Consider the following 27,133-nt stretch of genomic DNA (forward strand, 5'->3'; position numbering starts at 1 on the left):
CCCCTTAACACCCCACTTGGGCTTTAACACCTCACCAGGCAACCTTCCTTCATGTACTCCCTCTTCAACCTTCTTAGGTCCTGACATTTCTTTCTGGTCATTGTGTCTCCTGCCACACACCACCATCTCTACTCAGCATGCTTGCTTACCTTGCTTTAAGACTGAATTATTCAGAAATGGGCTGGTAGAAAAGAGGAAAGATGAACCTTGCTTTAACAGTATTATTTTGTTACTAATTTTAAAATCACAATTAGGTATACATCCTTATTTTTAAAAGTGGAACATTACAGATTAAAGGCTCTTTTGATTGTTACCCTCAATTCTACTCTTCTTATGCTGTCTTCAGAAATAAGCAACTGTTATTTGATGTGTATTCTTTTAAACTTAAAAAATAATTTTACATTCATACATGTGTTCCTTCTCCCAAAATATATACATTAATATTTAAAATTTTACTCTCCATTCTAAGAAAAGCCACTGAGATAAGAACACTTATAGCTTGATGGAAAGTCTCTTCTTTAAACAAATCTTACTGAGATCATTAATCAGAACTCTTATTTACCAGTGACAGAAATCCAACTCGAAGTGGCTTAGGCAAAAGGAAGATGTATTGGCTTAATTGGGAAATTCAAGGTAAAGGAACATTGGACATACAGCAAGGACACAAAACACATAAGCATCTAGGACAGCAGTCAGTGCAACTCCACCCAGAACAGTGGGAGTAAAAACACTAGTAGCAAGATATCCACATACTGGCAATATACAGTCATGTGAAAGAAGTATATGATAAACATCAAGAAGAGATTTTGAAAATTCTAGGTAGCATCTCACAGAACAAGTTTTTGGTTTGCTGAGTAAGGCTACCACATTGTGCAATTCTAGGTGGTAAATCGAAGGTCTGGGTTTCTAGCTTTGTCCAGAAGCATTCCAGTACAAATAGAATGGAGAAACCAAAGATGAAACTCTAAGATTTAACATTTTGGCAGATAATATTCTGTTCAAAGAGAAAACATTTAAGGAAGAAAATGCCCAGACAGGTTTAGGACCTTAACCTGTGTTATCAGGACACTACCACTCTGTAACTCTTTTTTTTTTTTTTTTTTTCATTTTTAAAAAAATTTATTTTTGTTACAGATGTTTCTCCCTTTTTTCTCCATTGACACCCTCCTCCCCATCCCTCACCCCATCCCTGGCTTTGTTGTTCATGTCCACTGTTCATGCATACATGCATATAAGTTCTGTGATTTATCTCCCCTCCCCCCAACACCCCCTATTCTGAGGGTTGTCAGTTGGTACCCTACTTCCATGTTTCTGGGTCTACCCTGTTCCTCAGATTGTTATGTTCATTATATTCCACAAATAAGTGAGATCATGTGGTATTTGTCTTTTTCTGCTTGGCTTGTTTCGCTTAGGATAATACTTTCCAGGTCCCTCCAAGTCATCTCAAAGGATAAGAGATCTTTCTTTCTTATAGCTGCATAGTACTCCATCGTGTATATGTACCACAGCTTTTTTATCCATTTGTCTACTGATGGACATTTGGGCTGTTTCCAGATCTTAGCTATTGTAAATAGTGCTGCTATGAATATGGGGGTACATATATTCTTTCTGATTGGTGTTTCAGGCTTCTTAGGGTATATTCCTAGAAGTGGGATCACTGGGTCAAATGGCAATTCAATTTTTAATTTTTTTGACACCATAGAGTCAACACCATAGTGTTTTCCATAGTGGCTGCACCAGTCTGCATTCCCACCAGCAGTGTACTAGAGTTCCTTTTCTCCACAACCTCGCCAACACTTGTTGTTTGATGATTTGTTGATGGCAGTCATTCTGACAGGTGTGAGGTGATACCTCATTGTTGTTTTAATTTGCATCTCTCTGACGATTAGTGACGTTGAGCATTTCTTCATATGTCTCTTGGCCATTTGTATGTCCTGTTTGGAGAGGTGTCTATTTAGTTCCTCTGCCCATTTTTTAATTGGGTTCTTTGTCTTCCTTTTGTTGAGTTGTATGGGTACTCTATGTATTTTGGAAATTAACCACTTATTTGATATATCATTGGCAATTATGCTCTCCCATACAGTGGCTTGCCTTTCTATTTTGGTGGTTGTTTCTTTTGCTGTGAGAAGCTTTTGAGTTTGATGTAGTCCCCTGTGTTCATTTTTTATTTTTTGTTTCTGTTTCCTTAGGTGATTTATCAGTGAAAATGCTGCTGCGTAGGATGTCTGAAATTTTGTTGCCCACATTTTCTTCTAGGATTTTTATGGATTCACGAGTCACATTTAAGTCTTTTATCCATTTTGAGTTTATTCTTGTGTATGGTGTAAGTGGATGGTCTAGTTTCATTTTTTTTGCATGTAGCTGTCCAATTTTCCCAACATCATTTATTAAAGAGGCTGTCTTTAGTCCACTGTATGCTCTTGCCACCTTTGTCAAATATTAATTGAGCATATTGTCTTGGGTCCATTTCTGGGTTCTCTGTTCTGTTCCACTGGTCTATCTGCCTGTTCTTGTGCCAGTACCAGGCTGTTTTGATTACAGTGGCTTTGTCGTACAACCTGAAACCTGGAAATGTGATCCCTCCAACTTTGTTCTTCTTTATCAAGTTTGGTGTGGCTATTCGGGATCTTTTTTGGTTTCATATGAACTTTTGAAGTATTTGTTCTAGTTCTGTGAAGTATGTCGTTGGTATTTTGATGGGGATTGCATTGAATCTATAGATTGCTTTGGGTAATATGGACATTTTAATGATGTTAATTCTTCCAATTCATGAAAAAGATATGTGCTTCCACTTTTTTATATCTTCCTCAATTTTTGTCAGTGACCTGTAGTTTTCTGCCAAAAGGTCCATTATTTCTTTGGTTAAGTTTATTCCTACGCATCTTAATTTTTTTGCTGTGATGGTAAATAAGATTATTTTTTTATTTTTATTTTTAAATTATTATTATTTTATTATTATTATTATTTTGGTATGTGCCCCTAGCGGGAACTGAACCCAGGACTCTCTGATCTGCATGCCACCATTCCAACCGCTGAGCCAAACCGGCCAAGGCTGGAATTGTGTTTTTTTTTAATTTCTCTTTCTGTGACTTCATCATTGGTGTATAAGAATGCCGTCGATTTCTTGACGTTAATTTTATATCCTGCTACTTTGTCAAATTCATTTATTAAGTCCAGTAAATTTTTGATGGAGTCTTTAGGGTTTTCTACATATACTATCATGTCATCTGCGAATAATGACAGTTTTACTTCCTCCTTTCCAATTTGGATCTCTTTTATTTTTCTTCCTGTCTGATTTCTGTGGCTAAGACTTCCAGTACTATGTTAAATAAGAGTGGCAAAAGTGGGCATCCCTGTCTTGTTCCTATTCTTAAGGGAAATGCTTTTAGTTTCTGCCCATTGAGTATTATGTTGGCTGTAGGTCTTTCATATATGGCCTTTATTATGTCGAGATATGATCCCTCTATTCCCAGATTGCTGAGCGTTTTTATCAGAAATGGGGGCTGGATTTTGTCAAATGCTTTTTCAGCATCTATTGATTTGATCATGTGGTTTTTATCTTTCCTTTTGTTTATGTGGTGTATCATACTTATTGGTTTGCGAATATTGTACCAGCCTTGCATCCCTGGGATGAATCCCACTTGGTCATGGTGAATAATTTTTTTGATGTATTGCTGGATTCAATTTGCTAGTATTTTGTTCAGGATTTTGGCACCTATGTTCATCAGGGATATTGGCCTGTAGTTTTCTTTCTTTGCAATGTCTTTTTCTGGTTTTGGAATGAGAATTATGCTGGCCTCATAAAACAAGTTTGGAAGTCTTCCTTCTTGAATTTTTTGAAATAGTTTGAGGAGAATGGGTGTTAGTTCTTCTTTGAATGTTTGGTAAAACTCCCCCGTGAAGCCGTCTGGGCCTGGGCTTTTGTTTGCTGGGAGAGTCTTGATTACATCTTCAATTTCTTTTGTTGTTATTGGTCTGTTCAAGTTTTCTATCTCTTCCCGGTCCAGTTTTGGGAGACTGTGTGTTTCTAGAAATTTGTCCATTTCGCCTTTATTGTCGAATTTGTTTCCATATAATTGTTCATGGTAGTTGTTAACGATCTTTTGTATTTCTGTGGTGTCAGTTGTTACTTCCCCTCTTTCATTTCTGATTTTGTGTATTTGGGTTCTCTCTCTTTGTTTCTTGGTGAGTCTAGCTAAGGGTCCATCAATCTCATTTATCTTTTCGAAAAACCAGCTCTTTGTTTCATTGATCCTTTGAATTGTTTTTTTTTTTTTTTGGTCTCTATGTCATTTATTTCTGCTCTGATCTATACTATTTTCTTCCTTCTACTTGCCCTGGGGTTTTCTTTTTGTTTGCTTTCTCGTTCTTTTTTTTTTTTTTTTTTTTTTATCCTCACCCGAGGATATTTTTCCATTTTTTGTACAGATAGAGTGGGAGGGAGAGAGAGGAAGAGAGAGAGAGAAACATCGATGTGAAGGGACACATCGAGTGGCTGCCACCCGCACGACCAACCAGGGCCGGGATCAAACTGCAACCGAAGTACGTGCCCTTAGCGGGAACCGAACCCGGGTCTCTCCGGACCGCAGGCCGACGCTCTAACCGCTGAGCCAAACTGGCCAGGGCTGCTTTCTCGTTCTTTAAGTTGTGAGGTTAGATAGTCTATTATAAATTTTTCTTGTTTCTTGAGGTAGGCCTGTCATGCTATGAATTTCCCTCTCAGAACTGCTTTTGCTGCATCCCATAGATTTTGTGTTGTTGTGTGTTCATTTTCATTGGTTTCCAGGAAGTTTTTAATTTCTTCCTTGATCTCCTCGGTAATCCAGTCATTGTTCAATAGGATGCTATTTAGCCTACACGTTTTCAAATGTTTTTGCATGTTCTTGTTGTAATTGATTTTTAGATATAGGTATTTAAAAGTGAATATGTTTGCACGCAGCCAGTGTGGCTCAGTGGTTGAGCATGGACCCATGCACCAAGAGGTCACTCATTTGATTTCTGGTCAGGGCATATGCCCAGGTTGTGGGCTAAATCCCCAGTTGGGGGCATGCGGGAGGCAGCCAGTAGATGTTCTCTCCTATCGATGTTTCTATCTTTCTCTCCCTCTCCCTTCCTCTCTCTCTAAAATCAATAAAGAAAAATAATATACATATTTTTTTAAGTGAATATGTTTGTGTGTATATGTAAATATAGGCATATGTTCCCTAACTCTCTCACTAAGAGGGTCTAGGAGCAGCAACATCCCAATAACAATAAGAGCACCTATCACCCAGATCTTGGCTTCTAAATACCATTCTCTATGAAAATGAAACAAGACACTGATTTCAGGGCTGATGCAGGGAAAATACAGGACGAGCCTGGAACACATTGTTTTTTATATCAGATGAAATAAATGATGGGGACATTACAATTGGGCACTGAGCTGATTTGAAGGGGGTCCCACTGGTTAAATAGGTGACAAATTGAGCATCAAAAACAAATATTAACATTAATAGAAAATAACCATTTAAATAAAATAAGAAACCATTAATTCATATTGACATTAATGAAGTAGTTAATGGGTAATAGGATATTTACATGGTTTCAGTTACCTCCCCCACAAAATACTGACTAATTCCCAAGGGAAACAAAATGGCTTTACAGTGGAGAAGCTTGGAGAACACTACCTGAATCAAGTGATGAAGGTGAATCTTATCAGTAATGAGACAAATTAAAATCATGCACCACCTGAGAGGATGCAATGAGAAGAACATAGCTTTTCCAGAGTGATATTCCTACCACAGATCGCCGGAATCCAGCCATGAGGAAATAGCAGATACACCCAAATTGAGGAATATGTTACCATATAAGTGGTCTGTAATCTCCAAAAGTACTTGGGTTATGAAAGTCAAAGACTGAGGAACTGTTCCAGATCAAAGTGACAACTAAATACAACATGTACTTCTGAATCAGATCTCTTTTTACAAAGAACAATATTGGGACGATTGTCAAAACTTAAATAGAGTCTCAGATTAGATAGTAGTAATGTAACAATATTAATTTCCTGATATTGATGGCAGTCTTATGGTTATGTAGAATGATCTTATTGGTAGGAAATACAACTAAAGTCTTCAAGGGTAATGTGGCATCATGTTAACAACATGATCTCAGGCCTGGCTGGTTTGGCTCAGTGATTAGAGCACTGGCCCATGGACCAGAAAGTCCTGGGTTCGGTTCCCACTAAGGGCATGTACCTTGGTTGCAGTTTGTCCCCGGCTATGATTGGGGTCGTGTGGGTAGCAACCACTTGATGTGAGACATCGATGTTTCTCTCTCTCTCCTCCTCCCTCTCGCCTTCCCGCACTATCTGAAGATAAATGCAAAAATGTCCTTGGGTGAGGATAAAACACAACAACAACTTGATCTCAAATAATTCAAGGAAAAAATAGTTTTTATACTGTATTTGCAACTTCTCTGTATGTTTGAGATTGTTTTAATATAAAAAAAACAAGGTACATAACACAATGTACCATAAAACTATATTTATGTTACTCAAGAATTTAGCAATAGTGATTTCTTCTAGGAAAGAGAACTGAATAACTAGGATACAGTTCTGAAGGAAAGACTTACCCTTCATTGCACACCTCTTTTACCAAATTCTTTTACCATGTGTATGTACTTTCTTTTAATTTTTTTTTTTATCCTCACCCGAGGACATTTTTCTATTTTTTGTACAGATAGAGTGGGAGGGAGAGAGAGGAAGAGAGAGAGAGAGAAACATCGATGTGAAAGGGACACATCGAGTGGCTGCCACCCACACGACCAACCAGGGCCGGGGACAAACTGCAACCGAGGTACGTGCCCTTAGCAGGAACCGAACCCGGGTCTCTCTAGACCGCAGGCGGACACTCTAACCGCTGAGCCAAACCAGCCAGGGCTCTTTTAATTTTTTAATTAAAAATTTTAAATAAATGTGGCAAAAAAAAATGCGCCTAGAAATTCCATTTCTAGGCACGTACTAGAGAATCATTTGCACATATGTACAATGAGGCATATAGAAGGATGTTCATTTTAGAACTATTTACAATAATGGAAAATAGGAAATAAAGATTCATCGACCTAAAAAATGGTATATCAATTTAATAGAATACTATGCGGAAGTTAAGAGGACAAGGTAGATTGATAAGCTATATTATTGAATAAAAGCAGCATGATGCAGAATGTGAACAATATGACACTTTAATGTAAAAATAATCAACTGTCTCTATCCTGAGTGCATGTGTGTTTGTGAGTGTGTGTGAATGAAGAACAAAGGTTTGGAAGAGAGCATATCAAACTAGTAATGGTGTTTATCTGGCAAAGGGTAACCAAAGGGCCATGTCTTAGGCTTGTTACTTATTGACAAATATTTTACAGAAACATCAAGTCAATCTATTACCACAAGGTACAAATATTTCTAAAAATGGAACAGAGAAGGACATAGACTTTTTGAGTAAAAGGAGAAGAAATCGGTGGAAAAGCATAAAACAGCTATTTTCAACTGGTGTGCCACAAAAATTTTTCAAACATGCCATACCTGACTATTTAGTCAGGAGCACTGACCTCTTTTCCCTTAGACTGTCCAAAAAGAAAAAAAAAAATGCCAATAGCCAATACAACCATAGTCATCTGATGTGAATGAATCAAAATAATACCTATTTTTTGTCAAATCAGCAAAAAAATATATTTTGCGTGTGTGGCAGAATTTTAGTAGTTTATATGTGCCATGAGATGAAAAAAGTTGAAAATTGCTGGCATAGAGCAATCTATATCATAAAGACCTTGGGGTGGAAAGTGAGGATGGGAAAAGACTGGGAATAGAGGAGGGGGGTTGGGAATAGAGGATCAGAAGACAGAGGGAATATCAATGAGAGGGGAGAGCATCAGAGCAGGGTCACTGAGGAGCCTGAAGGGGTGGGTTCCATGGCCAGGGAGCTCATTGTTCCCTTCTTCCATGGAGAAGCCAATGAGCATGAGGAGCTACTGACAAGTTGGTGGGACACGGGAAGGGAAACAGAGAAGTTGAGTTTATTCTGTTATTAGATCTCTCAGGATAAATGCCCTGCTCTTCAGAGCTATGAAATCACTGTACTTATCATACACTCACTTATTTGATTCTCTTCACACACTATTTGTATGGTCATGATATTTGTATGCATAGGAAATCTCCAGTTTATTAGGACCCTGTCATATAACCATCTATTTATGATGGCTTTATTTTAGGACCACTGAAAATAAAAGCACCACAGTGGTGACAAAAGTTTCATCTGTAACTGTCCAGTTGATTAGGCCCAGGCCAGTGCAATCAAAGAGAACAAGAAATCATGATGCTTTCATTTGTAAAGTGGAATAATTCTGATAGAATGAATGTATTTTCCAAAACAGCAAATTCCCAGGTCTCCAAACATAGCAATAATTCTAGCACAGACATTATTTTCTCTTGGGAATACCTAAGATCAGGCCTGAATGAGGCATCAAATGAACAAGTTTTCAACATGAGAAAAGCGTGGTTTTATTACTACAGGAACAGAAAGCTTGGCACCAGAGTTCTCATTTACCCATTTAGACAACCATGCAATTTGGGGTCAGGAGACCTGTTCCTCAGAATTCTGAAAATTTGAGTCTCTCTCAGTTTCAGTTTTCACAGTAGTAACTACAAATAATAACAGACACCTGTCTCAAGGCATTATCACATGAGCTAAGTATTTTAAAATATTGGACACGATACGACAAGTACAACAATTGAAAATTGTTAAGAAAGACACAAGGACAAAGGTTAGTTTTAGAATATTTGAAGCAAAACTTAACTAAACACCCTCCAGAGAGAGAAGGAAGGGCCCATTTCTGAACACCTTAGTCCATCTTCTCTTAAAACTCGCAACAAACCCATGGGGCAATATTATTCTTTGAGAGATAAGGAAACAGGTTCAGAGTGATGCTCTTGCCCAGGATTACACAGCCTCAGATGGAAGAGGTGGAGTGGTCTGACCCAAGCACGGTTTGACCCCTAAGACCAGGCCTCCTACACTCAACCTCCCAAAGCTAGGGAGGAAAGGTCAGGGGAGGAGAGTGAGGCTGACATGGGCAGAGCAGGGGTTAAAAAATCTAGACAAGTACTAGGAAAGGACTTTCACAGAGTCATGCAGGTGATCACTGCCAGAGAATCTGGGCAGAGGTAAGTCTGGGTATTTCAAGAGTTTAGAGGAAGATGACTAAATAATTAATTAGGTTATTTTTTTTTTTAATCCTCACCCGAGGACATTTTTGCATTTATCTTCAGATTGAGTGGGAGGGAGAGAGGGAAAAAGAGAGAGAGAGAGAAACATCGACTTGAGAGAGACACATCAAGTGGTTGCCACGCACACGACCGCAACGAGAGCCGGGGACAAACTGCAACCTAGGTACGTGCCCTTAGCAGAAACCAAACCCGGAACTCTCCGGGCCGAGGGCCAACGCTCTAACCGCTGAACCAAACTGGCCGGCCTAATTAGTTTTTTTATAAACTAATTTAATGATTAGCTTATTTAATTTTAGAAAACTAAGATATAAAATTGGCTGAAAAGAAAATAATTTATGTCTAAAATAGGACACCACTGATGATGTGTGATTTTCAAGTTTGTAGCCATGACCTTACACATATTTAAACCAGGTTATTAAGAGATCTGATAGCCCTTTGAATTTTAATAATTCTCTCAGCAGAGTCAACCTACAATGAGAGTACCATGAGGCAAGGATCTTTGTTTTCATGTACGGGTAATTCTTAAGCATCCAGAGCTGTGCCTGGAACATGGAAGGTGCTCACCAAGTATTTTTTGAGAGAATGAATCTGCGAATGTGTGAACTAAAATATGGCATGATCTCTGAGAACCTACTGAAGTAGAGAGCTACGTTTTCCCCTGGTTTTCTCCTCCCAAGAGGAAAATCTGATTTGCTACTCCGTACCCCCAATTTCCTCTCCTAGAACCGAGTGTTTAGCTTCAACTCTAGACTACACAGCATCAGCAGGCCTGACCCCATTTGAAACAAGACTACAAATAAAGTCTGCCACAGATGTTGGGAAATAAGACAGAAGGAGAGTGAAGGGAGCCGCAGAGTATGAAGGTGGACGGCAAGTCAGGGTGTGCTCCATGCAGTTGGTAACCAGGGTCAGATTCTTCCGTCCTTGAGATACGAGTTGATTAAAATACTGGCAATCCATTATAGAGAAAATTTGTTAGATCTGTAGTAACACATTAATATGAAAATAAGCAGGATAAAATAAAAGGTACAAACAACATTGGAGGGTGGGAGAGTGCAGGTTAAGAAGAGGATGGTCTTGTGTTTCAGGTGGTGGCTACTGGAGGGCTGTGTGAGAAGAGGCAGGCTGCCGGGCTCAGAGCCAACCTGTGCAGCTGTGCTGTCCAGTACTGTAGCTGTGAGCTATACATGGCAACTGAGTACGAGAAATGTCGCCAAGCCCTGGCCAGTTTGGCTCAGCAGTTGGAGCATCGGCCCGTGAACCAGAAAGGCCCGGGTTCGGTTCTTGCTAAGGGTATGTACCTTAGTTGCAGTTTGTCCCTGGCCCTGGTTGGGGTTGTGTGGGTAGCAACCACTCCATGTGTCCCTCTCACATCAATGTTTCTCTCTCTCTTCCTCCCACTCTATCTGAAGATAAATGGGAGAGAAAAAAAATGTCCTCGGGTGAGGATAAAAAAATAGGAAATCTGGCCAGGCCAATTAAGACACGTAATCAATGTAATATTTGCACTGGGTTTCAAAGGCTTAGTATGAAGAAAGAATGTAAAATATCTCAATCACAATTTTTATATTATTTGTTGAAATGACAGTATTCTATACAAGTGCCTTCTCCATTCTCTACACCTTCTTCCATCCCCTCCCATTCAGGGTTGTTATTATATAGACTGACGTAAGCTTCCCCATTGAAGCTTTCCTCTCATATTCCCTCTTCTCTGCTCTTGTCCTCTGCCTGTTGTTCAATAATATTTATGCTTTGTTGACACAATACATTTACCTGTAATTTCTGTAAAGTAACTTGGTAATACACAGCCAAATCTAAAAACTATTCATTCCTTTGACACGGCATATTGTGGTTGAAAGTTTTTGCATTGATTTACACAGCAACACAATTTATAAGAAAAAGGATGAAAACAAATGAAGGTCTATTAGAATCATTATCTTTAATCATTTTTTTATTCTTTTAGTCAACAATTTTCTTAGAAACAAAATAGATTCTGTCTTTGCCCTCATGGAGTTTATGGTCTTGCAGGGGAGACACACATTAAATAGTTAAAGACACAGTTACAGAATTAAAAACTGTAAAAACTACTATGTAGACAAAAGGACAAAGGCCTCTACAAAGATCAACAAAATGCAGGTAGTGGAACACACAGCAGTGTAGAAATTCAGTAGGAGCCTCACAAAAGAGAAAAGTCAGTTTTATGTGCTAAAAAGTTTACTGTGGTTATGTATTAAGGACTGAAGCCTAAACCAATATATGATTGTTAAATCAAGTTCCATTGTTCTTTGGTCAGAAGAGAGTCTTCATTTAGGTCCTTTGGGGATCTAACATACCCCATTTGTTCAAAGTTCACAGTTCTTTAACAGCTTTGGCTGGTTGGAAGCAGTTATGGTGAAACACATGTCCAGTTTTGGTATCATTTTAATACATGTTGCTGCTTGTGAAACATTCTTTTTTTAACCCTCACCTAAGGATATTTTTCCACTTATTTTCAGACAGGGTGGGAGGGAGAGATAGAGAGAGAAACATTAATGTGAGAGAGACACATCGACTGGTTCCCTCCCGCACTACCCTGACCAGGGCTGGGGACGATTCACATCGCAGTCAGATGTAATCAAGGCACGTGCGCTTGACCGGAATCAAACCAGCGACTTTTTGGTCTGCAGGCCGACGCTCTAACCGCTGAGCCAAACCAGCCAGGGCACTTGTGGAACATTCTTTATCAGCTAGAAAGATAAATAAAGAGAATGATGAGAGGTCAACCTGGTAGATCTAATTCATATTGGTGGGTCAGAAGAGCTGCCCAGATGTACTGATATTTAAACTGAGAACGAGTATAAGTTTAGCCAGACGAAGAATGGAAAAAACAGGGTCCAGGACAGGGAACAGCACAGGGGTCAGGGGTTAGGGAAGAATTTGGCACGTTCAATACTCTGGAATTAGTGAGCAGTAGGGAGAAGGGTGTGAGCTGAGCTAGACATGGACTTGTCCAATAAAGCCTTATCACTTGTGTGAGAGACCATGTGTCCTTTGCTAAGGACAGAGGAAAGCCATGCAAGGGGCAATGTGACCTGAGTAGTAGTTTTGTGAGCTCACTGTAACCCTTGGGTGGAAAATGGACTATAGGAAGTCAAACGGGATTCAGAGACCACATAAGAGACAATTGCAAAGTTCAGACTAGACATGATGGAGACTCTGGACTGAGGGATAACTGGAAATGGAAAGAAGCTGTTGGATTCCAGATTTATTTTAGAAACAGAATAATCACGCCTGGCTGGTGTGACTCAGTGGATTGAGCATTTTCCCATGGACTGAGAGGTTCCAGTTCAATTCCTGGTCAGGGCACAAGCCCAGGTTTCAGGCTTGATCCCTAGTGCGGGGCATGCAGGAGGCAGCCAATTGATGTTTTTCATATTGATCTTTCTATCTCTCTTCCTTCCTCTCTCTCTAAAAAATCAATAAAAACATATTTTTAAAATTCTCTTAAAAAAAAAGAAACAGAATCATCAGAACACATCTAATCAACACATGAATTATATATGGGGCCTGAGAGGGTGAGAGGGGTGGGCAAGATTCCCAGGTTTCTGGTTTGTATAACTGGGTAGAGCGGTGCTATTGATTAAAATCAGAAAGACTTAAGAAGAAACTGATTTGAGGTAGGAAGATAAATAACAGTTCTCTTTGCAGATGTTAAATTTGATATGTTGTATTTAGTATTTTATAGAAGGTAAGAATTTTTTGTGAACCTGTGATACTGTGTAATGGGGATGTCAAGAAGACAGTGGAGAACTTGAATCTGAATTCCAATAGAGAGACAGGAATTAAAGTTACTCTGGAGGAGTCCCAGGCCTATGGAAGTAATTCGCAGTTTTCATTTATCCAGTCAGATGTAATCAATCAATCAATCTGTCTCCTTTGATCATGATATATCTCATGGCTTTTACCTTTCTCTCATTCTCTTTTTTTATTTTTATTTTTTTATTTATTTTATTTTTTTTGTTGTTGTTGTTGAGGTAGAGTGGGAGGGAGAGAGAGGAAGAGAGAGAGAGAGAAACATCGATGTGAAAGGGACACATCGAGTGGTTGCCACCCGCACAACCAACCAGGGCCGGGGACAAACTGCAACTGAGGTACGTGCCCTTAGCGGGAACTGAACCCGGGTCTCTCAGGACCGCAGGCCAATGCTCTAACCGCTGAGCCAAACCGGCCAGGGCTCACTCTCTTTTTTTAAAAATCATTATTATTAATCCTCACCTGAGGATATGTTTTTATTGATTTGAGAGAGAGAGAGAGAGACAATGAGAAACATCAATCTGTTGTATCCCATATGTGCCCCAACCAGGGATGGAACCCGCAACCTAGGTATGTGCCCTGACTGGGAATCAAGCCCTTCATCTTTTGGTGTATGGGACGATGCTTTAACCAATTGAGCCACCCAGCCAGGACTTTCTCACTCTCTTTTGATTTTATATTTAGTAAGTTTTAGGTACAGCAGAATGGAACAGAAAGTACAGAGAGATCTCATACAGTCCCTGACCCCACACACACATAGCCTCCCCTACTATCATCACCCCACAACAGAATGGTGCATTTATTACAACTGATGACCCTACATGGACACAAAATTATCACACAAAGTCTACAGTTCACATTTAGGTTCCTTCTTGGTATTGTACATTCTATGAGTTTTGACAAACATAATGACATGAATCTACCATTACAGCATCATATAGAATAGTTTCACTGTCCTAAAAATCCTCTATATGCTGCCTTCCTCCCAACACCTGGTAATCATTTTTAACTTTTTATAAGTTTTTATATATTTCTCTATTTCCTTCCTTGATTCTAAATATGTATATTTTACTTGTTTACCTTTCCCTTCCACTGTCTTTACATATTGGGGATGCTAATGCAAATTAATATTTATTGAATTGAACATTAAATAACAGATAAATATTAATATTAAATTAACTGAAAATTATTCTATAAAGTTGCTTAAATGTATTTTTGTTGTTGTTGTTGTTGTTTTAAGAAAAGAGAAAAAAAGAAGGAAAAACCAATTCGCAGCCCAGAAATCTTGAACAGCAACACTGGTAATTTTGATGAATTTGTTTTTGAAGAATCATGATATATCTATTTCTAAATGCTTAAAGCTGCCAATACTGGCTCACTACCTCCTTTCTTTACCTAATACATAAAAAAAAAAAAAATTGCTAAACACTTAGTTTTAAAGCAACAAGACCTGAAAGAGAATTTCATATTCATTTCTAAACCTGTAGAATCATCTTGCTTACCTATTATTCAAATACATTCCTCGAGGCCTCTGGCCTCTTAAATAACCTGCAGAATTATATTAAAAATTAATCTTTTCTGAAGTCTCGATAACTAATCTAAATAGGTTAAAGCAGAAAACAGTCAAAGAGTAGGCAAATATAACCTGGATTTGAGTGAGTCTAAAGGAATTTTCTTCTTTCATAAAGGGAAGGGCAGATTCCTGCCATGTGATTGTACCTGGCATTTCTCATGGGACTTTACTATCTTCTGTGCTAGTACTGGGAGAGGCAGGCAGTGAGTCACTTCAAGACAAGTACTTCTTCGTCACAGGCTGTGACTCTGGCTTCAGGAACCTGTTGGCCAGGCAGCTGGACCTGTAAGGCTTGAGGGTGCTGGCTGCATGTCTGACAGAGAAGGGGGCTGAGCAGCTGGGGGGCCAGATGTCGGACAGGCTGGAGATGGTGATTCTGGATGTCACCAAGACAGAGAACATCACTGCGGCCACCAGTTGGTGAAGGAGAGCATGGAAGACAGAGGTATAGCCAGGGGGAGTTTGTCCATTGGACAGGATGCTTTATCCTCAATGTTTTATAATTACCAGGTAAGATGCCAGGTGAAAATTCTTGAGGATCAGGTTGGGGATATACTGGGGTTGTGTTTTCATTACATGAAGACTGACAAATACATCAGAATTCATGGAACAAGTAAATAAATATTTATATTTGGGACTGCCCTAAAAAAAATTAGCTTTTGTAGCCCTGACTGGTGTGGCTCAGTGGTTAGAGTATTGTAGACCAAAGGGGTTGTAGGTTCAATTCCCAGTAGAGAGCACATGCCTGGGTTGCAGGTTCAATCCCTGGCCCTGGTTGGGACACATGGGAGAGGCAACCAATACGTATGTCTCTCTCCCTCTCCCCCCCCACTTTCCTCCCTTCTACTCTCTCTAAAAATAAATCAATGGATTTACAACAACAAAAATCCTCGGGTGAGGATTAACAAAAGTTTTTAATTTAATTTTTTTTAAAAACACTTCATGTGGGGAAATTATTTGTTTTTCCAGAGATTATCCAGTGGTCTAAACAAAATTCTATTCCCCTAAAAACTAGTCAACTTACAAGATGTAGTTAAAATAGTGAATATCAATATTGTTCCTGCCTGGCCAACGTGGCTCAGTTGGTTGGACATCGTCCCATACACCAAGAGGTCACCAGATGGATTCCCAGTCAGGGCATGCCCAGTTGCAGGCTGGATTCCCAGGGGGAAGGAGGCAGCTGATTGATGTTTATCTCTCTCTCTCTCTCTCTTTCCCCTCCCTCCCTTCCTCTCTCTTTAAAAACTCAATAAAAACATATTTAAATATATGTGTGTGTGTGTATATATGTATACATATATACATATACATTTATACATATACACATATATATATTGTTGTTCCTAATTGCCATGTACATTTCCCCATGTTCCAAATACAGATCATGTTCTCCCAGTTCACTCTCATCCTCCCCAGCCTCCCCCATCTCATTTAAACAAAGAAAAGATTATGACTTTGTTTTTATTATCTAGTTTATACAAAATGTTCCCTGGATTTCCATCATTTTGATTTTGCCAAAGAAACATAATCACAGTTCTCTTAAAGGCCTGTCCCAAGTTGTCATTTTCTTTTTGAATTTATAGACTATCCAGTCATCTTAAGGTTTAACCAGCACAAGACTCTGATTTACCCTTATTTACAATTTAATAAAAAGTCATACTGTTCAGTTTCTGGAGATTGATATGAGCTGGGACTAGTCTCCACTGAAGGTCATGGATAGCAGAACTTGTTGTCCCTGAATTACCCCTGAGCTCCAATGGGAAGGCAGATAGAAGCAGGCTCAAGGCTAACACAGATAAACAGCCTGTAACTTCCAGCAGGCAAGTCAATAGTTTGCATGCAAATGGTCTGTACTAAAGTACAACAATTCGCCAGGGGAGATTTTTCTTCCTCTGACCCTTTTAGTTTAGGTCCCAAAGCCTCAAATGGAATGTGAGATTTAACTAAACAAAATAGGTCAGCCATCACATGATTAAAAAAACACAAGAAAGGACTTGCACTTGAGAAACCGCAGGCAGAAAGAACTAACATCCAAAGAGGACATGCAGATGGCCAATAGACATATGAGAGGAGTTCAACATTACTAATCATCAGGAAGTGCAAATCAAAACTATGGTGAAATAGCAGAATGGCTGTCATCAAAAAAATCAACAAAGCCCTGGCTAGTTTTGCTCAGCGGTTAGAGCTTTGGCTCATGGACCAATGAGTCTCAGATTCGATTCCAGTCAAGGATGTGTGCGTACCTCAGTTGCGGTTCATCCCAGCTCTGGTCAGGGTGGTGTGGGAGGCAGCCAGTCAATGTTTCTCTCTCTCTCCCTCTTTTCTTCTCTCTCCCTCTCTCTCACTCTATCTGAAGATAAATAAAATAATATCCTCGAGTGAGGATTAAAAAAATAAATAAATAAATAACAAGTGTTGGCAAGGATGTGGAGAAAAGGGAACTCTGTACAGTACACTATTGGTGGGGTTACAAATTGGTATAGCCACTATAGAAAAAAGTATGGAGGTTCCTCAAAAAACTAAAAGTAGAGCCCTGGCAAGTTTGGCTCAGCAGTTAGAGCGTCAGCCTGCGGACCAGAAAGGCCCAAGTTTGGTTTCTGCTAAGGGCACGTACCTTGGTTGCAGTTTGTCCCTGGCCCTGGTGTGGGTGACAACTTTATGTGTCTCTCTCACATCGACATTTTTCTCTCTCTCTCCCTCCCTCTTACTCACCGGCTCTGTCTCAAGATAAATGCAAAAATGTCCTCAGGTGAGGATAAAAAAAGAATTTAAAAGTAGAACTACTATATGACCCAGTAATTCCACATTTGGGTATTTATTAAATAATAATAAAAACAGCCCGGAGACTTCTGGCAAGATGGTGGCGTAGGTAAACGCGGTATCGCGTCCTCCCACAACCACATCAAAGTTACAACTAAACTACAGAACAACCATCATTCAAAACTGCTTGAAATCAAGCTGAATGGAAGTCCTACAACTACGGAATTAAAGCAGCAGCCACATTGAGACTGGTAGGAGGGGCGGCGGCAGACGGGCTGGTCCCACACCCACGTGTGGCGGTTAAAAATCAGGAGGACACCTCAGCTGGGAAGATCCTCCCTGAGGACTGAGGGGTCCCCGTCCCACACCAGGCACCCCGCTCAGGGTTCCAGTGCCAGGAAGAGAAGTCCCCATAACCTCTGGCTGGATAAACCAGCGGGAACTTAGGCTGAGGGGGACTGATGCAGCTGGAGCCCCAGGCAGCTCCTCTTAAAGGGCCCGCACACGGACTTGTTGGACTCTCTCCCTCTAAGCTTGGAGGGGAGGCAGCTCCACGGGCACCAGAGACATACAAGGAAGAACTGAGCTGTTTGGCACTGGAGCGAGGGCTGGAGAGGAGGCTTTCTCGGGGACAAATGTGCTGTAAGAAGCCTTTGTTCCTTTGGTGAGCCCTTCCCGGGGGCGGCAGACAGTCGCCATATCTGGGACTCCAGCAACCTGGCTCACACTGGTAGCCCCGCCCTGGTAATTCCCTGAGGCCCTGCCCCACCCAATTTTCATGCCCACCCAAGCTGTTGCCAGTTGCTTAACCATAGGATTGGTCTGTCTTGGATCCTGCTTCAGGTTTCCTAAATTCTTTCAAACAAGTAGCATCTGGTCTCAGCTACCCCATACCTCTCGTTAAATAATACACAGAAACAAACACAGGGAGGCAGCCAAAATGAGGAGACAAAGAAACAGGTCCCAAATGAAGGAACAGAACAAAACCCAAAGAAATGAACTAAGCAAAATAGAGATAAGCAACCTAACAGATGCTGAGTTCAAAATACTGCTTATAAGGATGCTCAGTGAACTTAGTGAGGGCCTCAAGAGCATAAAAAAGGACCAGTCAGAAATGATGGATGCACAGTCAGAAATGAAGGAGGCATTAACTGAAATAAAGAATAATTTGCACAGATTTAATAGTAGAGTACGTAAATCCAAGAAGCAAACCATTGATTTGGAATATAAGGAAGTAAAAAATACCCAATCATAACAGCAAAAAGAAAAAGAATCCAAAAAAATGAAGATAGTGTAAGGAGCCTCTGGGACAACTTCAAGTGTGCCAACATTTGCATCTTGGGGGTGCCAGAAGAAGAGAGAGAACAAGAAATTGAAAACCTGTTTGAAACAATAATGGCAGAAAACTTTCCTAACTTGGTGAAGGAAACAGACATCCGAGTCCAGGAAGTACAGAGAGTCCCAAACAAGATGAACCCCAAGAGGCCCACACCAAGACACATCATCATCAAAATGCAAAAGGTTCAAGACAAAGAGAGAATCTTAAAAACAGCAAGAGAAAAGCAGCTAGTTACCTACAAGGGAGTTCCCATAAGGTTGTCAGCTGATTTCTCAAAATAAACTTTGCAGGCCAGAAGGGAGTGGCAAAAAATATTCAGAGTGATGAAAAGCAAGAAACTACAACCAAGATTACTCTATCCTGCAAAGCTGTCGTTTAGAATCAGTGGTCATATAAAGAGTTTCCCAGACAAGAAAAAGTTAAAGGAGTTCATCACCACCAAACCGTTATTATATGAAATGATGAAGGGTCTTTTTGAAGAAAAAAATAAAATATATGAACAAACAAAATGGCAATGAATACATATCTATCAACAATGGAATCTACAAACAAAATGAACAGGCAGAGCAGAAACATTCTCATAGATACAGAGAACATTTTGTTGGTTGCCAGATGGGAGGGGGTTGGGGGAATGGGTGAAAAAGGTGAGGGGATTAAGAAGAACAAATTCATTGCTAGACTGCCAAACCTCAAAGGGAAAGGGGTTGGGGGTGGGAATAAACCAAAGAACTTATATGCATAACCAATGGACACAGACAACAGTGTGGGAATAGACGGGAGGGGGGTGGGAGTGGGGTGGAGGGGGTCAATGGGGGAAAAATGAGGAACATCTGTAATACATTTAACAATAAAGATTTAAAAAATAATAAAAATTAAAAAAAAAAAAAAAACCGGCCCGGCAGGTGCTGCTCAGTGGTTGAGCATCAGCTCATGCACCAAGAGGTCGCTGGTTCAATTCCTGGTCAGAGCACGTGCCTAGGTTGTGGGCCTAATCCCCACTGGGGGTATGCAGAAGGTGGCCAATTGATGTTCTCTCTCAGTGTTTCTATATCTCTCTCCTCCTTTTCTCTCTCTCTAAAATCAATAAAGAAAAAAAATTTTTTTAAACATTACAGCGTATACTAGCAGCACTGTCCACCTTGTCCAAGATACCATGGGTCTGTCAGTTATCCGGCGTGACCTCTGCTGTCCAGAGTTGTCTCTGTGGGAAGCTTATCCTCCGTCCATTATGGTCATGCCATAGACACTCTACTGCAGGCAGTTCTGGGTTGTCTCCTGCCAAAATTGCTGGAGCTGTTCTTCTGTTTATTGGCGGAGGTATTGGTGGCACTATCCTGTATGCCAAATGGGATTCCCGTTTCTGGGAAAGTGTAGAAAAAAACATACCTTATTAAGACAAACTCTTTGAGGTGGTTGTTTGCTCCTCACTTTATAATGTTCCATTGTCAAAGAAGCCGATTGAGTCTGGTCCACTAAACATCTCGAGTGTCTCCGAGGTAATGAAAGAATCTAAACAGCTTGCCTCACAACTCCAAAAACAAAAGGGAGACACTCCAGCTTCAACAGCAGGTGATTCACTGTTGGTCCCAGCCCCTGCGGTTCAGCATGAGGAATCTATAAAAACTGATCACCCTCAAACTGGTGAAGGAAAACCCAAGCCTGCAACTTCAGAGGTGGCATCCTCAACTTCTGTAAGGTAGCGACCACCTGAAGAAGTTACAACTCACCTTGCACAACAAGAAAATCAAGAACAAGTTAAACCTGAGTCTCTAGCCAAGAGCCTAGAAGCCAAATTGCCCACATCACTCAGCAGGCTATTGTAGCTCAGAATGCCGCAGTCCTGGCCGTCAATGGCCACTCCAACATATTGAAAGCAGCCATGGATGATTCTGAGGTTGCAGGTGAGAAGTCATCTCAGAGGCGCACAGTGGAGGGTACATTGAATGAACGCAGAAAGGCAGTAAGTGAGCCCTGGCCAGTTTGGTTCAGCAGTTAGAGCCTTAGCCTGCGGTCTGGAGAGACCCGGGTTTGGTTCCCGCTAAGGGCACGTACCTCGGTTGCAGTTTGTCCCCGGCCCTGGTTGGGTTGTGTGGGTGGCAGCCACTCAGTGTGTCCCTTTCACGTCGATGTTTCTCTCTCTCTCTCTCTCTCTCTCTCTCTCTCTCCCTCCCTCCCACTCTATCTGAACAAAATATCCAAAAATGTCCTCTGGTGAGGATTAAAAAAAAAAAAAGAAAGGCAGTAAATGAGATTGCCAATGCTCTTCTCAAAGCCAAAGAAGAGTTGGAGAAAATGAAAAGTGTAATTGAAAAGGCAAAGAAAAAGAGGTTGCTGGGGCCAAACCTCATATAACTGCTGCAGAGGGAAAGCTTCACAATATGATAGTTGATCTGGATAATGTGGTCCAAACGGTTGAAACAGCTCAGTCTGAGGCTAAGGCTGTCTCAGTATCATGAGCTTGTGGTCCAAATCTAGGATGATTTTAAGCGAGAATTGGACAGTATGACTCCAGAAGTCTCGTCAGGGTGGAAAGGGATGACTATTTCTGACTTAGCTGACAGGCTGTCTACTGATGATCTGATCTCCCTGGTTGCTCACGCTCATCATCATATTGACCAGCTAAACAGAGAGCTCGCAGAACAGAAGGCCACAGAGAAGATCTCATGCACTCTTGCTATAATTTAAAAGAATTTTTTAATCTTCAAACTGCCTTTTGTGAAGCCATGAAAATATTTATGCTCCTTGACCTTCTCTAAAAAAATAATACGAAAGATAATAGATCAATAGTCCCCAGTGATGCTTACTGAAGCATTATTTACAATCATAAATATATATTGTTTGTTAATCCTCACCTGAAGATATTTTTTCCATTGATTTCTAGAGAAAGTGAAAGGGAGGGAGGGAGAGAGAGAGAGAGAAACATCAATGTGAGAGAGACACATCGACTAGTTGCCTTCCGCACCAGGTCACGGAATGAACCTGGGACCCTTTGGTTCAAGGGCCAATGCTCTAACCATTGAACCATGCCAGCCAAGGCTACAATCATAAATACTTTTTCAATGTTTTTTATTGATTTTTGTAGAGACAGGAAGGAAGAGAGAGAGAGAAACATAGGTTGGCTGCCTCCTGAGAACCTCCTACTGGGGATTGAGCCTGCAACCCGGGCATGTGCCCTGACCGGGAATCAAACCAGGACTTCTCAGTCCATGGGACGACTCTCAATCCACTGAGCCACACCAGCCGGGCCATAAATATTTTTAAACAACCTAAATACCCAATCACTGGAAGTTACATCAATTATAAACTATAAAACATCATTAGAGTGTATAAAGATTATGTAGAATGATAGAATATTCAGTGAAAAAAAGAATATTTTTGACACTATAATTAAAATCTTAAAATTATGTTTGCATAACAAGAACTAGAAGGAAATGTGGAAAAATCAGTCTGACTCACTAGGTGACTGAATTATTATTGGTTGGCTTCTTAGCTTTCTTTTGTTTTCATTTCTATGAATGCTATTCATGCAAAATTTTACATTAAAAAAATCTAGCTATTAATGACTTGAAAACAAAGCTTTTTATCTTAGACCCTATTATCCCCTCTGTAAAACAAAAATAATACTAATACATCACGGGGATGTTGAGACTTAAAATTAGACACCATTTTTACCAGCATTTTGGAAACTGCCCAATATTAGGTAACTATAAAGTAACATTAAAAAGCTTGTGAGATATGTTAAGTCACCACAATGTACACTTTAGATATCTTACAATTTTAAATGTCAATTACACCTCAATAAAGCTGAAAAAAAGCTAGTGAGATATACATATGAGAGGATAAAACTAACATTCACTGAAGACCTACTATATGTCACTGAACTAAGTTCTCTAAACTCATGGACATGCGAGTATGTGACACATACACAATCTCATTGAATCTTCATGCAGCTCCTGCCTTCTAAGGGTACCATCTTTTTCATTCAACTTGATCTCCCACCAGTGTTCCCCAGCATGAACGTCCTGCCCACACACACAACTGCATAAGCCTGCTCATACACTTTGACTCATGTTGCCCAATTTAACAAGTACCTATTGAGCAGCTAACAAGAAAAATGATATAAACATATAGAACATTGGGTCCTTATCTAAAAGAGCCATCAGTCTCATTTGCCAAACCAAGTAGAGTCTAAAGAATTAACTACTTAAGAGAGAAAAGTTATCTACCACTTGGAACATATAATTTATGGTCCAAACCAATTCACTGAGAGTGCAAAGGGGAGTGTTAATAACTATGCTGAGGCAATGGGAGTAAACTGGGCAAAAATAAGACATTTGACCCCATAAGGAGATCAGATCTGGGTAACCAAAGAACACTTTGCTGAGCATCAAGAGGGACACGGGTTTACACAGCTGGGTCAGGAAGTGGGCCCAAGCTAAATCAATCTGCACAATAGAGAATTTGATGTTCCCAGGGGAAAATCCCAGAGCAATGGGAAGAAGTCAAGAGGTAGGTGCAGGTAGAACATCAAGGAGAGAAGCCTCCATGATAGAGGTGGCAGAGAAGAGGTTTGGGGATCAAACCAGTCAATTATAGATTTTAAATTTCTTGCTTCAAGGCATGTCAACACTTTCTGGTTTCACCCCCACAAAAAAAGGTAAATGCTATGCTACCCAACACCACTGTTTTACAAGTGGATTCTTTAGGAAAAATTGGAGAGATTCTGAGTTCTGCTTTTTGGGTTTATGTGGAGCAAAATCAGACATGGCTACTAGAGCTAAAGCACAGAAGAAACCACTTCTGGGTTAATCAACACACGCAACTCTTTCTGAGTTTATCCTATATTTTAAACACTAGGGGCTTTATATACATTTTAATTAATTTTTAAACAAGCTTCAGTCCTTGTACCATGCCAAAGTACATGGTATAGATTATGAGTACCACAAGAAGCAAACTAGGAAGGGAGGAGTTAGGATCAGAAGAGTCAGAAAAGGCTTCTGAGAGGCCCATGCCAGAAAAGGGAAGGGAAGACATTCTGGAGGGAATAGCATGAGCCAATGTCGGAGGTGAGCATGAGCTGGCATCTACAGGGGAAGCAAGGAGACCAGTCTCTTTGGAAAGAGGGTTGTACTGAGGAGTGGGGATCCATGTGCGGAAAGCTGGATAGAGATGTCAGGATCTTCAGTCAGCAGACTTAAAGAAAACAAAAACAAAAACAAAATGCTTGCTACAGCCTGTTCCCAAGAAGCCACAGTGTCCCTCCCTTTATGGCAAGAACTCAACTCCTCCGTTCCAGAGTGTTCTAGAATTCCTGAGACTCCTGTGAGGTTCTCAGTACCTGTTCCCAACCTTGGTTTGACCATTTGATTCTGTCTTCACCTCACCCTGGATCCTGCCTCATGCTCTGTGGTTTGGCTTCAGCACTCTTAACCCTCAACTCTCCTGGCCGCTGCTGGCGCTGCCCGGACAGCTCAGAGGAAAGGCTCAGACGGGCGGAAGCTGCAGGTCAACATCCTTCAAGCAATGTATTCTCCCATATTTTTTATTATAATTATTTGCAAACATGAAAAAATATGTATAGTATAGATAGGTAAGTTATGAAGTAAAACAACTAAACGGCCATGAGCCTTCCACCAACCTGAGAACTGCAATATTACCAATATTATTGATGTTCCCCATGAGTCCTTCCCCTCACAAGTTGTCACCCCCTCCCCGCCCCACTTCAGAGGTAACCACCATCCTGAACTTTATCTTTTTCCTTCTTCTTGATTTATTTATATATGATTTATCACACAAATGTATGTATCCCTAAACAACATATTACTTAATTTTCCTTGCAACCCAGGTACATGCCCTTGACCAGGAATCAAACCCTTGACCCTTTGGTCCTCAGGCAGACACTAATCACTGAGCAACCGACCAAAACAAGGGCAGTGCTTTTCTTTTAAAAATTTATTGTGGGATTTTTTTTAATATAAAAGTAAGAATTTGACCTTCTCCCTTCTTTCTATCATCTATTATTCATCATTTTCTAGTTTTTCAAATTAAAATATAAATTTTTCTTCTCACTCCCCTTTTCATGTGGAGGCTCTATTCTGGCTTATTTTCTCCTGACCCCTCAGAAAAAGACCAGCCAGAAGAACCTCTGGCCCCAGGAGAGTGAATCAGCATACCTTTATCGGATTTAAAATCCTTAAAAACAATCTTCAACAACATCACATTTGATTCACCACTCACTTTATCCTTTGCCAATTACTGCTTATAAGGCCTTTCTCTTTAAAACTCACACACATAAACACGACTATTTCTTTGGCAGCAAATTTCTGCTTCACTTTCATGGCCCAGCTCATCTCTTACATTCTCTGAGAAACCTTCCCTCAAATTCTGTCCTTTCCTTCCACCCTCCAAGTAATAGCTTCTTTCTCTGAGCCCCACTGTCTCAGTACCAGTCATCATCATACCACACAGGGTGGTAGTTGCTAGCTGTAGTCTAAACAATGTGCCTCCTTACCTCTGTGGCCCAATGCCTGGCTCAGAGGAGCTCAGTTGTATTAAATGGACACCAATTTAAAAGGTAAAAGCAAAAGGAATACAAGAAAAGTTTAGAGGACATCAGATTTCCTTGTGGCTAGACTAAAGAGACCTCAGCTCTGAATAATCCTGGCATTACTCCCCAACCAGTTGCCTCTGTGCCCTGGGTGTTCCACATAAAACCACATCTTATTTCCACTTCCACCCACGCCAGAAACCTGCAGCACATCTCCATGAACAACTTCAGATCTGCAAAGCTCTAAAGTGCATCTCTGCTTTCTCATTCAATGAATATTTATTAAGCAACTATTGTGTTCAAGGAACAATCTCTTTTAACGAGCTCTCCAGGCCTCTGAGACCCACTGCAAGAGATAAACAAAGGCGCTATTACAAAATGTACACTCAGACACTGAATAATCACAGGCAAGCATGCATCCAGCTTGACTTCTGCAACTAGTGCTTTCAAGTTCATCACATCCTTTACTTCCTGTGTCCCAGCTTTTCCTGTGCCTTTCAAACTTTTATAACTGTCAGCATAATATAAGCCATCTAGAAACAGGTTTTAAAAGTAAGGCTATTAACCCGGCTGGTATGGTTCAGTGGTTGAGCATGGAGCCATGCACCAGGAGGTTGCCAGTTCGATTCCTGGTCAGGGCACATGCCCAGGTTATGGGCCAAATCCACAGTGGGGGGCATGCAGCAGGCAACCAATCCATGTTTCTATCTCTCTCTCTCTCTAAAATCAATAAAGGAAAAAAAAAAAATTCTTTTAAAGTAAGGCTATTAGCCCTGGCCGGTTTGGCTCAACGGTTGGAGCAATGGTCTGCGGACCAGAGAGTCCGGGTTCGGTTCCCGCTAGGGGCACATATCCCCCAATCAATCAATCAATAAATAAATAAATAAATAAAATAAAAGTAAGGCTATTAAAGTTTAGGAAAACTGTTGAACATAATATATTCTCATTTCAGCTCCAAAGGCTAATGAGAAGGGACTACAATACATGAGAAGTGAAGTGTGTCCTCAGACCACCAGAACTGAAGAATTTTGCTGTAACAAAATGCATCACTCCTCCTCATAAAACTAAGTTGCCTAGAATACTAGTTCCGTTCCTAAGTGATTTAAGAAGTTTACAAAGTTGATTCTGCAGGGCTCTTGTGCACATGTAAATGAAGTCAAAGTGATTGATGTGTCCATTCCATTAGAGAAGAACTTCACAAACAGCGAAATAATGCCATTTGATGTTAGTACTACTATGTGATTCAAGTAGAAAATGAGTTAATTCCAATAATGCTTTGGTTTATTTCCATCCAATTATTAAAATGAAAGTTGTTGAAGTTAATTCTGTCAAAGATGAAAAAAATATGTCACATTGTAAATGTAACTGTAAATTTAGCTTAAAAGTTCAACATTGAAGATAAAGTTATTTAGTTTTGACAGTAATAATTACAAAGACAAAAGCTGGTAGAGCCCAGTGTCATAATGAAAACAATGTTCTCACAAAATTAAAAATCTATGAGGAGAGCCCTTGGCCACTTTGGCTCTGTGGTCAGAGCCTTGGCTCGCAGATCAGGTAGTTGTGGGTTCAATTCTAGTCAAGGGCATGTACCTTGGTTGCAGTTCGATCCCTGGCCCTGGTTGGGGTCGTGCGGGAGGCAACCGATTGATGTGTCACTCTCAAATTGATGTTTCTCTCTCTCTCCCCGCCCCCCTTCTACTCTATCTGAAAATCAATGAAAAAATATCCTCAGGTGAGGATTAAAAAAAAAATCTATGAAGAGAAATGTACTTAGCCTTGGTTGTCATCTACCAATCAAACTGAAAGTTGTATTTGTCAAAAATTAAAAATATTTTTATTTATATAAAGAATAGCTGAACTACAAAA

At 40.3% G+C, this 27,133-nt stretch overlaps 2 pseudogenes; one reads left to right on the forward strand and one right to left on the reverse strand.

The window, feature by feature from the left end:
- Positions 1-11,933: 11,933 nt before the first annotated feature.
- Positions 11,934-27,133, reverse strand: part of LOC118624363 — a 29,446-nt pseudogene continuing 14,246 nt past the window's right edge.
- Positions 14,971-21,405, forward strand: LOC118623231 (annotated as a pseudogene).

Source organism: Molossus molossus, unplaced genomic scaffold (assembly GCF_014108415.1).
Source record: "Molossus molossus isolate mMolMol1 unplaced genomic scaffold, mMolMol1.p scaffold_m16_p_10, whole genome shotgun sequence".
In the NCBI taxonomy this organism is placed as follows: domain Eukaryota; kingdom Metazoa; phylum Chordata; class Mammalia; order Chiroptera; family Molossidae; genus Molossus; species Molossus molossus.